Source organism: Rattus norvegicus, chromosome 1 (genome assembly GCF_036323735.1).
Source record: "Rattus norvegicus strain BN/NHsdMcwi chromosome 1, GRCr8, whole genome shotgun sequence".
Taxonomy (NCBI): Eukaryota; Metazoa; Chordata; class Mammalia; order Rodentia; family Muridae; genus Rattus; species Rattus norvegicus.
This window is the reverse complement of record NC_086019.1, coordinates 226,130,767-226,141,126: the sequence shown is the minus strand read 5'-3', so window position 1 is coordinate 226,141,126 and position 10,360 is coordinate 226,130,767. Positions and strand designations below refer to the sequence as shown.

The window sequence follows — 10,360 nt, the reverse complement described above, 5'->3', positions numbered from 1 at the left end:
CCCCAAAAATTCTAATAGAGAACGCCTACAACTCAGAAACACTTTTTTTGCAAAGTAGCTAGATAAAAGAATAACTAAAGATAAAATTAGATTAGGCTGGTTTGGAGCAACTCATGCCTCCAGCCACATATGTAGCAGAGGATGGACCCTTAGGAGGAGAGACCTTTGGTCCTATGAAGCCTTGATTCCCCAGTGTAGGGGAATGGCAGGACTGGGAGGCAGAAGGGAGTGGGAGGGTGGGTGGGGGGATGGGTTGGGGGTGTTCTGGAGGGGAAACTGGGAAAGGGGATAACATTTGAAATGTAAATAAAGAAAATATCCAATAAAAGAAAAGGAAAACAGCAAGCTAACTTTTCAGCACAGCAACATTAATTTTAAGGTAACTTACTATCATTTAATAAACAGTGCTTAAAAGCTACAAGAAATATCTGGGAAACAACACCCTTCACAATAGCTACAAATAATATGAAATATCTTGGGGTAATTCTAACCAGGCAAGTGAAAGGCTTGTGTGTCAAGAACATTAAATCTCTGAAGAAAAAAGATTGAGAAGATAATAGAAGATAAATTATTTCTCGTGCACATGGGTCAGTAGGATGAACATAGTGAAAATGGACATCTTACTAAAAGCAATCTACAGATTCAATGCAATTGCCATCAAAATTCTAACTTAGTTCTTTTTCGACCTTGAAAAATAGCTCTCAACTTTATATGGAAAGACAAAATAACCAGGATAGCTAAAGCAATCCTATATAATAAAAGAACTTCTGGGGGTATATTACCATTTCTGATTTGAAGCTATATTATAGGACAATAGTAATAAACCCTGCATTGTATTTGCACTAAAAAAAAGACAAGTTGATCCATGGAATCAAATAAAAAAATAGAAATAAATCAAGACAAATCTATAGACACTTGATGTTTGACAAAGAAGTCAAAACCATACAATGGGAAAAAAAAACATCTTCAACAAATTGTGCTAATCTAATTAGACTTATATACTCCAAAAGTCATCAATGATCTTAAAGTCTTTAAGGGAAGAAACTAAACTCTCTTTCAAAGAAAATTCTAATTATCTCCAAATTACAAGGTATTGAATTCTGTAAATACATGTGATGTTTACAAAAGTATGCATTATATTGTTATATATAATTTAATATTATATATGAATGTTGCATATATAACTGAGTGTTGCATGTGTATCACTGAATTAAAAACTATAGAGCCAGTTTTATTTCTCTAAGATAACCCATGGTTCCTAAGGACGATAATTCAAGGAATTATTTTATTTTTATTTTTTATTCCTTTACTTTTTATTGTTTTTTGTGAATTTCATATCATGCATCCCAATCTTACTAATCTTTCCCTCTCCTGCTCCTGCCCTCCACCCTTGTAACCTCCCCTCCAGCAGAGAAAAATCTTATTGTGGAAGCTGTACTGTGTCAGTGTGTCCTACAGTATTCTCTTTTGTTTACACTGCTTTGCTTGCAAATGTTCGTTGCAATGACTCCTTGGTCTGGTATGAGGTGTCTGGCTTCTGCTACACTATCAATACTGAATCCTGACTGGAATCCCTCTCAGATAACCTGTTGTTACCCTGTGTTATGGAGAGCCTGTAGTTTTGGATCTGTGGAGAGTCTGGCCCTTCATGCACCCGAAGAGTTTATTGATGAGGTAGATGTTGTATGGGCCGATTCAAAGCCCTGAATCTGGGTCTGAGAGGTTTCTGAGTTGGTTAATCCAACAGCTCTCCACACTCTTGCCGTTAGGGCCAGACACCAGAAACCTCCTGCTGCCAAGGCCAGCTCTACACTTTTGTCCAGGCAAGGTACAGGGCCCACTCTCCCACATGTTGCAGTCTGTAAGGGACATGGCCAGTTCTCCTACTCTTGTTACCCTAGGGCAAGCTCTCCTCCCTGCCATAGATGGTGATGGGAAAGAGAGGAGAGAAAGACACCTTTCCCTCATCTGAACCTCTGCCCAGTAGACAAGGGCCACCTTTTCCACATCCATACCCTCAATACTAGCTCACCTGCTTCTAGGGCCAGCTCTATCGTGCTGTCCAAATGAGATATGGGGCCTATTCTCTCAAGTGCTGTCCCAATGAGGGTCAGGGTCAGCTCTCCCTGCCTTATGAACTCTTGGTCAGCTCTCCTGCCTGCCATTGGTGGCAATGGGCAAGGGAGGTCACCTCTCCCTTACCCACACCACTACACAGCAGCACAGCAGCACAGCAGCACAGCAGCACAGCAGCACAGCAGCACAGCAGCACAGCAGCACAGCAGCACAGCAGCACAGCAGCACAGCAGCACAGCAGCACAGCAGCACAGCAGCACAGCAGCACAGCAGCACAGCAGCACAGTAGACAAGTGGAGGGACCAGCTCTACCTGCTCACATCCCCTCCACCAAGGTCATCTCTACTGTGGGGTCCAGGCAAGGTACAGAACCCTCTCTCAATTTCTGCAGCTGACAAGGGATAGAGTCATCTCTCCTGATTTCATGACCCTGGAGCCAACTCTCCCAGAATACCCAGGTGAGGAATGGGCTCAGTTCTGTACATCCCTCAAACATCAACATGTCCCTGGGTGAAAGCCAAGACCAGAGACATCCACCTAGCCTTTGATGGTAACAAACTGTTGCTGCTGCAGGGCCACTTATACAGAAGTGGCCTCTGGTGGCAACACAGGCCAGACTCCACCATGGACACAGGTGTCATCACCAGCTACTCACACCTCCAGTTCTGTGTCTTTGTTGTGTCCACATTCTTTTAATCTTTCTTTTCCATGTCTCTACCACTTACATGTTCCTCTCAGTGGCTCCTACAGTCTGTGTGTGTCTAGAGTCCATTCAGGAGTGGTCTCAAGAGTGCTCTACCCCACTCATGCATTGTGGCACTGGATAAAAGTCATCTCTGGCATAGTCTACAACCCCCAGTCCTACCTGGCACTCAACTGGTGGTTGTCTCTGTCTAGCTCCCTGTTCATAAGCCATGGTGCCAATCTGGTTGTCATCTCAGGCTTGTTCCTTTCCAGGCTTACCTAAGTGGCCCCATGTGGGGGTCCTATGTCTCAGCCTCACTCCTGCCTGGGACCTTTAGTCCTAGATAGAGTTCTTCTAGTTTCAGGTTTGCTCCTGGTCCTGAGAGCTCTCAAGCCTGCACAGATGGACTGGTGGTCATTTCAGCACACTTCCCTGTTCCAGTCCCCTGGCACCAAACTGGTGGCCACCTCAGGCTTGCATTTTTCGGGTAATGTTAGACTACTAATCATTCAAATGTTCATAGGTCAGAGCACTGAGCATAGAAGATATAGCCTCTCTCCTCTCTGCTACCTACTGACTCACATGTGCCACAGTGGCCACATCTGTATTGCTTCTAGTGGGAGGCATCCAAGGTATTTTGAATTAGCCCTCAATGATGATTACTGTTTGGCTCCTTATCAGTCATTTGATTCATTGTGTTATAGCTCAATCTGACAGATCAAATGAATCAATAAAATATAACCAACCAGTACTTCCAAAAATATGTTTTTCCCTAAACTGTGTGACACTGCAAATAAAATAACAGAAGTGAAAATTTTAAGAATTTTCAATTAAAAGAGAGATGAGCAGGAAATGATGAAGTTGGGAATTAGGTTTGGGTGAGGCAATCACTTTGAATCCACCCTGTCAGTGTATAAAAGACCAGGAAATAAATTAACTTGAAAACATGAGGGGTTGGATTGAAAAGACTTTTTAGAGCTTGAAGAATTACTTTCCAAGGTCATGAGCTTTACAGAGGACCAAGTCTCATCATGAAGACATTACTACGAAGGCAGCTTTGAAACATCAATGCATTGACCTCTGAGAATTGAACCAACCTATGAAAGGTATATGGCTGACCATCAAAAAAGTTACTTAGCATGGTTTGACATGTTGTTACTACAGACTCCCCTGGGAAATATATGATTGTGATTTGGAAGAAAAATCACCTGTTTAACTGCTGAAGAACTTGTCTTCTGAAATATTTAAAATATTCCAAGCAAAGCCACAGAATTTAAAAGTAATCCAAGAGGAAGAGGAAGAGGAGGAGAAGGAGGAAGAGGAGGAGGAAGAGGATTAATGGGAGGTAAAATAGGAGGCTACACTTGATCTTAGCCAAAAGGCCGAGAGGAGGAATTCCATAACTGCTGCTGCTGCTGCTATTTCAGATTACCCACAAGCAAATAAGTGTGTGTGTGTGTGTGTGTCCTTCTATTGAACCTAACAGAAAAAATGAAACTAATGATAGTATAGAAATTGTATCTTCTGAAATAGCTCCAGAGACTTTGAATATGAAAATCCTCTCCAACACATAGTCACCTGCAGAAACACTGGTCCTGATATGCCTGTACTGTTTTTAGAGGTTTTTATGGGGTGTGTTTTGCTGGGGACAAGGCCCTGGAGATATGTTGTATTTGGTCGCCTCCCATCTCTCTCTATTCCTGTCTGTCATGATGTGAAATTCTCTGACACATCCTACCTGTTATAATGTATACTGAATTCCCTGAAACTTGAAGTAAAATAAGATTTTCTCCTTTAAATTGTCACTTAGATATTTTGGTTACAGGAACATAAAGTCTTATTACTAAAAAGATTTTTTTCATAGTTACTTGTTGAGGTCATGACTTATTAGAAGAGTTACAAATAAAATTAAGAGTCACATGACAAAGCTTGAGTTGTAAGTTTGACTTATGGCACACAGAACTCCAGATTAAATTTCAAATGCCCTTTATAAATATGTTTCACAGTGGGGTTAATGCAGATCACAGTAAAAGCTATAAATTAAGATGTCTTCTACATCGTTTGGCGAGATAGCGTTTCTAAATGTGCTGGTAATAACATCTATAACTGGAGTAAGGTGTGTGTTCCTCTGAGTTTTAAGAGACAGTATTAAATTCTGCTGTTTTAAAGTTAAAATATAGAGTAGTATTTCTCTGTCTCATAATTTTTCTCATATTTACTGTTTAATGAAAATCAATACAATTAGACATTCTTATTTGCGTTTGTAAGTTTAAACAGAATCTACTGACTTCTTACTTGGGAAATAAGTATTTTCTAGCACATATGAACTCCCATCAGTCTTTGTTGTTTATGGAGTATCATTTAGAGTATTATCTTTTCATTGTCAAGATTCACTATATATCCTCTTCTCTAACAATAATTTTCTTAATGGTCTTAAATTAAATCAAATAATAAACACATTTTCGGTACTATAAGTACACAGATGTTTCTAAGGGTCCTCTGTCTGTGCTCTGGGTCCAAGTGCTGGGTTTTCAGATGTTTTTTGCACTCTTGATATTTATTCAGCTAATAGAGATCTAACCTCAGGGCCTCATGCCTCCATGCTAAACACTTTGAAAACCTATCCACTTCCCTAAGATCCTGTCCAAATTTCTTAAAGTTGAAGCATATGAAATGTGTTTAGATGAACATTAGATTAAGGTCTCCCAAAATTGGAGTTGGGGATGTAGTGGAGTCGGCAAAGTATTTATTTAGCAGGCATTTGATCTGCAGATCCCTACAACTTCATAAATTGAGGATAGACAGGATATATTTGTAATCTCATAACTCAGAAGTTACAAGTTGGTCTGGTGCTGCAATGTATTCAAATGTTAAGTACTGGCCCCCAAGATCTGATTCCACCCACCGATAATCAGAGCAGATCCTCACATACACCAAGTGATGCTATATAAACCTTGCTCCCCGTTTTTAAGTAATCGGCTAAATAAAAGTGACTACAGCCAATTGCTGGGGAGGATAGAGGGAGGTGGATCTTCAGCTACTGGACTGGAGGTTGCAGGTAGGGACCATAAGGAGAGAAAGCGGAAGAGAGAGGAGAAAGTGAAGGAGGAAGAAGGAGAAAGAAGACAGAGAGAATAGAAGGTCTAAATTAGACATGATAGACCAGGAGCATATGACCAAAAGCAATGTTCCCTGAAAATGGACAGATGGAGCAGAAATAACCCTGGAAAAAGTCAAACAGCAAATACTTGGGGAATGCAGCCAGGGAATAATAAAAATAGTGTAATGTATAGAAATATAGACTAGGAGTAATTCACCAAATAATTTTGCTAATGCTAATTTTTTAAAAAAAATCATAGAACACTGCCTCAATTATTGGGGGTGGTGGCCAGGTCATACTAATAACTAGGTTATTATATAATTATTTTAAAATACCAACCATTTATACTTAGGTCATGAGACAAGGAATAATAGAAAACACAGAAAAGAAAAATAGCAATAACAACAGCATCATGGGGTTTGAAAAACCGATAAATTGGTATATAGGTGTTCGTTATAATCTCTACGTTTGTCTTGACATTTTATTACCCCCTCTCTGTATATGTATATATATATATGTGTGTATATATATATGTATATATATATGTGTGTGTGTGTGTGCTCATGTATGAATGTGCATATGTTTGTGTGCACTCATGTACTACAGAAGACAACATGCACAAATCAGTTTTATTTTTTTACCATATTGGCCCTGGAATTGAAACTTACGTCATAAGCCTTGACATCAACTTCCTCTATGTATTGAATGATCTCATTTGCTCTAGCTCCTTGAAAATATATTCTTAAAAATTATATTTCACTGAGCAAGAGTATCCTAAAGACTCTCCAAATCTATATACTTTATAGCCACTGATCTTAGCAGTTCCAAACTTCATGTTGGGACCTTAACAATATCACACATTATGGTTGCATAACTTGAAACCATGTTGGTACTGATGGAGATGGTACAGAACCTGCTGAGGGAAAAATGCTATCAATAATATCACCCACTTGTGACCTCTCTGAACAATATTAATGACTAGTATGCCACAATATACCCATAGGTGCAATAGTGACATGAACATCGTGATGGTAACCATGCACTTCCTGAATGGATTTAAGACCTGATCCACAGGAGCAATGCATGCCTGGTACCCTAAGTCTGGCTAAGAACCCGTGGTTGGTGAAGTCATGGGTCCTGAGGTAAATTTCTACTATCATTTGGCTAAATGAATATAATATCAAAGTGCTCTCTAAATTCATACCTTTATGCTGCCAAATCAGTGGTGGCTTTATCTGGAAAGTTTCTTTACATAAAGACAAGTGTTAATTCAGAAACTCAAAGCTAATCAAAAGGCAGAGAATGCATTTAGGAGAGCTATCATGCACAAATGGGACATGCATATCACGCACACACACCAAAATCTCACAGACTGTCATGGAATAGGAAACAGAAGAATTTTAAGAGCCTGAGGTCAGAGAGGAGCAGAGCAGAGCACAGCTGTGTCTTCTGAACACAGCAAGACCACTGAACACATAAACCCAGAGCAGATGTGGAGTCAGTCAGCACTCCAGCACCAAGAAGGTAGAAGATCATGACCCACCCCCAGCCGAGGAGCTATTGAAGGTTGATGACTTCTGGGGAAGGACATGGTCCCTGACGAATGGCTTTTTACATCCAAGGATATAAGTACATCAGACATCGATCTGAGAGATAGATAGATAGATAGATAGATAGATAGATAGATAGATAGATAGATAGAACGATAGAACACAGAAGGGCTGGTGGTTCATCTAAGAGGAGTTAGAAAAAGAAACTCAAGGTGAATGTGATCAAACTACATTAACTGCTTCTCATAGATGAGTAAAGATTATATAAAATCGCTTATATTAATCGCATGTTCCTTGTGACTACTTCTTTTCTAACAACTACAGTGTATTTGTCATGATCTATCACTAAAATAGAAGCTGAAGTTACATAGATTAAAACACATAGACATTACAAAATAAATAACTTTCTTCTGTGTAAAGAAAAATATCCCCTTGGTTATTCGATGCTGGAATATGTATTCCCTAAATCAGCCTCCTGAATAGCCTTCCTGCAAAATGCGCAACTTTTCCAGACGTGAAACAAGACTCAAAGACTGTGAAGAAAAGAGATTGATATATTTTGAACAAGCAAAACTTAACATTTCTCTATGTGAAAATTACTGCAAACAAATGTCTAAAGGAAAAAGATAATTGATGCAAGAGGCACTCAGCTTGAAGTACAAATAGCAAGATCTTAAAGGTTCTGATTCTGCACATATAATCCTTTGGGTTTTGCCCCATGAACATTAAAACCACTATGTTCAGACAGTTCTCTCTTACTCCAATCGTTTCTTTGCACCTTTTCCCAGTTAATAATGCTTCATTCTGATGATGCAAAATGCTGAAAAATGATTAATATACTTACTGTTATAATTCAAATGTATATCTCCTCTATGCTCATATAGACTCATATATCATATATATGAGGATATATATCATATCCTCTTTTGTGCTGGAATCACCTTGCAATTTTATTTCATATACTTTTAATTACTAATGTTATAAAATATCATTTCTGTGCTTATAGCCAAGCACATATTCTTCTAAAATATCTTGCTTAAATGATTTATCAAATGATTAATCTTCTCTCGATCGAGCTTCCAGGGATATATATATATATATATATATATATATATATATATATATCCCAATATCTCTCTTTCTTTCTGCTTCTTATGGATCTGGATGTAGAACTCTTTTTGTACATCTGTACCATGCCTACCTGTGTGCCACCATATTCCTCACCTTGACATGGTAAATTAAACATGTGAAGCTTACTTTAAGCAAGTCCCAAGTAAATGTTTTACTTCATAAAAATTGTCATGGTGATGGTGTCTTCACAGGAACCCTGACTAAGGTGTTCCTTATGTCACGCATGGCACTGAAACAGAATATGAAAAAGAGACTCCCCTCATTCTGTCTTATGAATCCCACAGACCGTTTTCACCTGGATTCCCCTTCTCCCTCATCACTGTTTGCCAGTCCCCAACTTGGGCAGACTCCCCTTGCTCATCTACAAACCACAATGACCAGATGACCAGGTAGTTGACGGCAGATATTCTCTATTCTTTCTGTTTTCACAGACTGAATTCTTAGGGTTGCCCCTAATAATAAATGGATCATCTCCATCTGGCTTCCATTTTCTGCAGCTTCTAAGCCAAACGCATTCTTTACGAACACACTACCTGAACAGGTCAGTAAAATAGGGAACAGACAGCTATCACACTCTCTGAAAATCCAAGGTCAAATTAGAAAACAAGGATCAAAACACCTACCCAATAAAAATAAATTCAGAAATCAGCAGCAAGTCCTATAATGATCTCAAATTCAGATGCCTAGATAGCAACATAAAAAGACAATCAATAACACATACGGCCATGTGTCTTCTCCAGAGAAGGCCCTGAATATTTAAAAATAGTTGAAGCACAGAGGCCATAAAACTAACTATATGAAAAAATAGAGATTATTCAAAAGGAAATGAACAATCCTGTAATGAAATCCAGAAAAACTCTAATAGCCAAGGGAAATTAAGTCTCTCAAAGAAACACATGACAACATAAAATCAATTGAAAGACATGAATAAGTCTACAAAAGCAAGTCAGGAACAACAAACAATGGAAGGAAATATAAAAACTATTTAAGACCTGAAAATGTAAATAGAAACAATAGAGAAAACACAAACTAAGGAAATTCTGGAAATGAAAATTTAGGAATATGAACAGCAACTATAGAGGCAAGCTTCAACAAAAGAATGCAAGAGATGGAAGAGAGAAAATCTCAGGCATTAAAGATACAATGAAAGAGATTGGTCAAAGGAAATGGTAAATCTAAATGAATTCCTGACACAAAACATCTACCAAATCTTGAACACTATTAAAAGACCAAACTTAAGATTAATAAGAATTGAGTGAGGAGAAGAATACCAGCTCTAAGACTCAGAAAATAATTTCAACAAAATTATAGACGACAATTTACCTAACCTAAAGAAGGGATTGGCTATAAATATACAATAAGCCTATAGAACATCAAGTAGATAGGACCAAAGGAAAAAAGTCCTCCACCATATAATAGCCAAAATACTAATTAAGTAGAAAAAAGAAAGAATTAAAAAAAGCTGCAAAGACCAAATAACATTTAAAGGCAGATATAATTCAAATTATAAAATGTGGCAAGGGCTGGAACAGAAGTGATATATCTAAGAGACAGCAGATGTCAGTCCAGCAAATTTCAATCACCATAGATGTGGAAATGAGATATTCCATTACACCGTCAAATTTAAACAATATTAATCTATAGGTACAGACCTACAGATGGTACTAGAATGAAAAGCCAAATACAGGAAGTTAACCACACCTATGAAAACACAAGAAATAATAATTTCACACCAACAAAACCAAAAGAAGGGAAATACACACACACACACACACACACACACACACACACACACACACCATGATAACAACAACGAAG

The 10,360-nt window shown here is 38.4% G+C and overlaps 1 non-coding gene across 1 annotated transcript; it reads right to left on the bottom strand.

Moving 5' to 3' along the window:
• Nucleotides 1–3,250: 3,250 nt before the first annotated feature.
• Nucleotides 3,251–3,385, bottom strand: LOC120100427 (small nucleolar RNA SNORA17). The gene has a single exon (XR_005500185.1). It is a non-coding gene; the product is annotated as a small nucleolar RNA SNORA17 (small nucleolar RNA).
• Nucleotides 3,386–10,360: the final 6,975 nt, after the last annotated feature.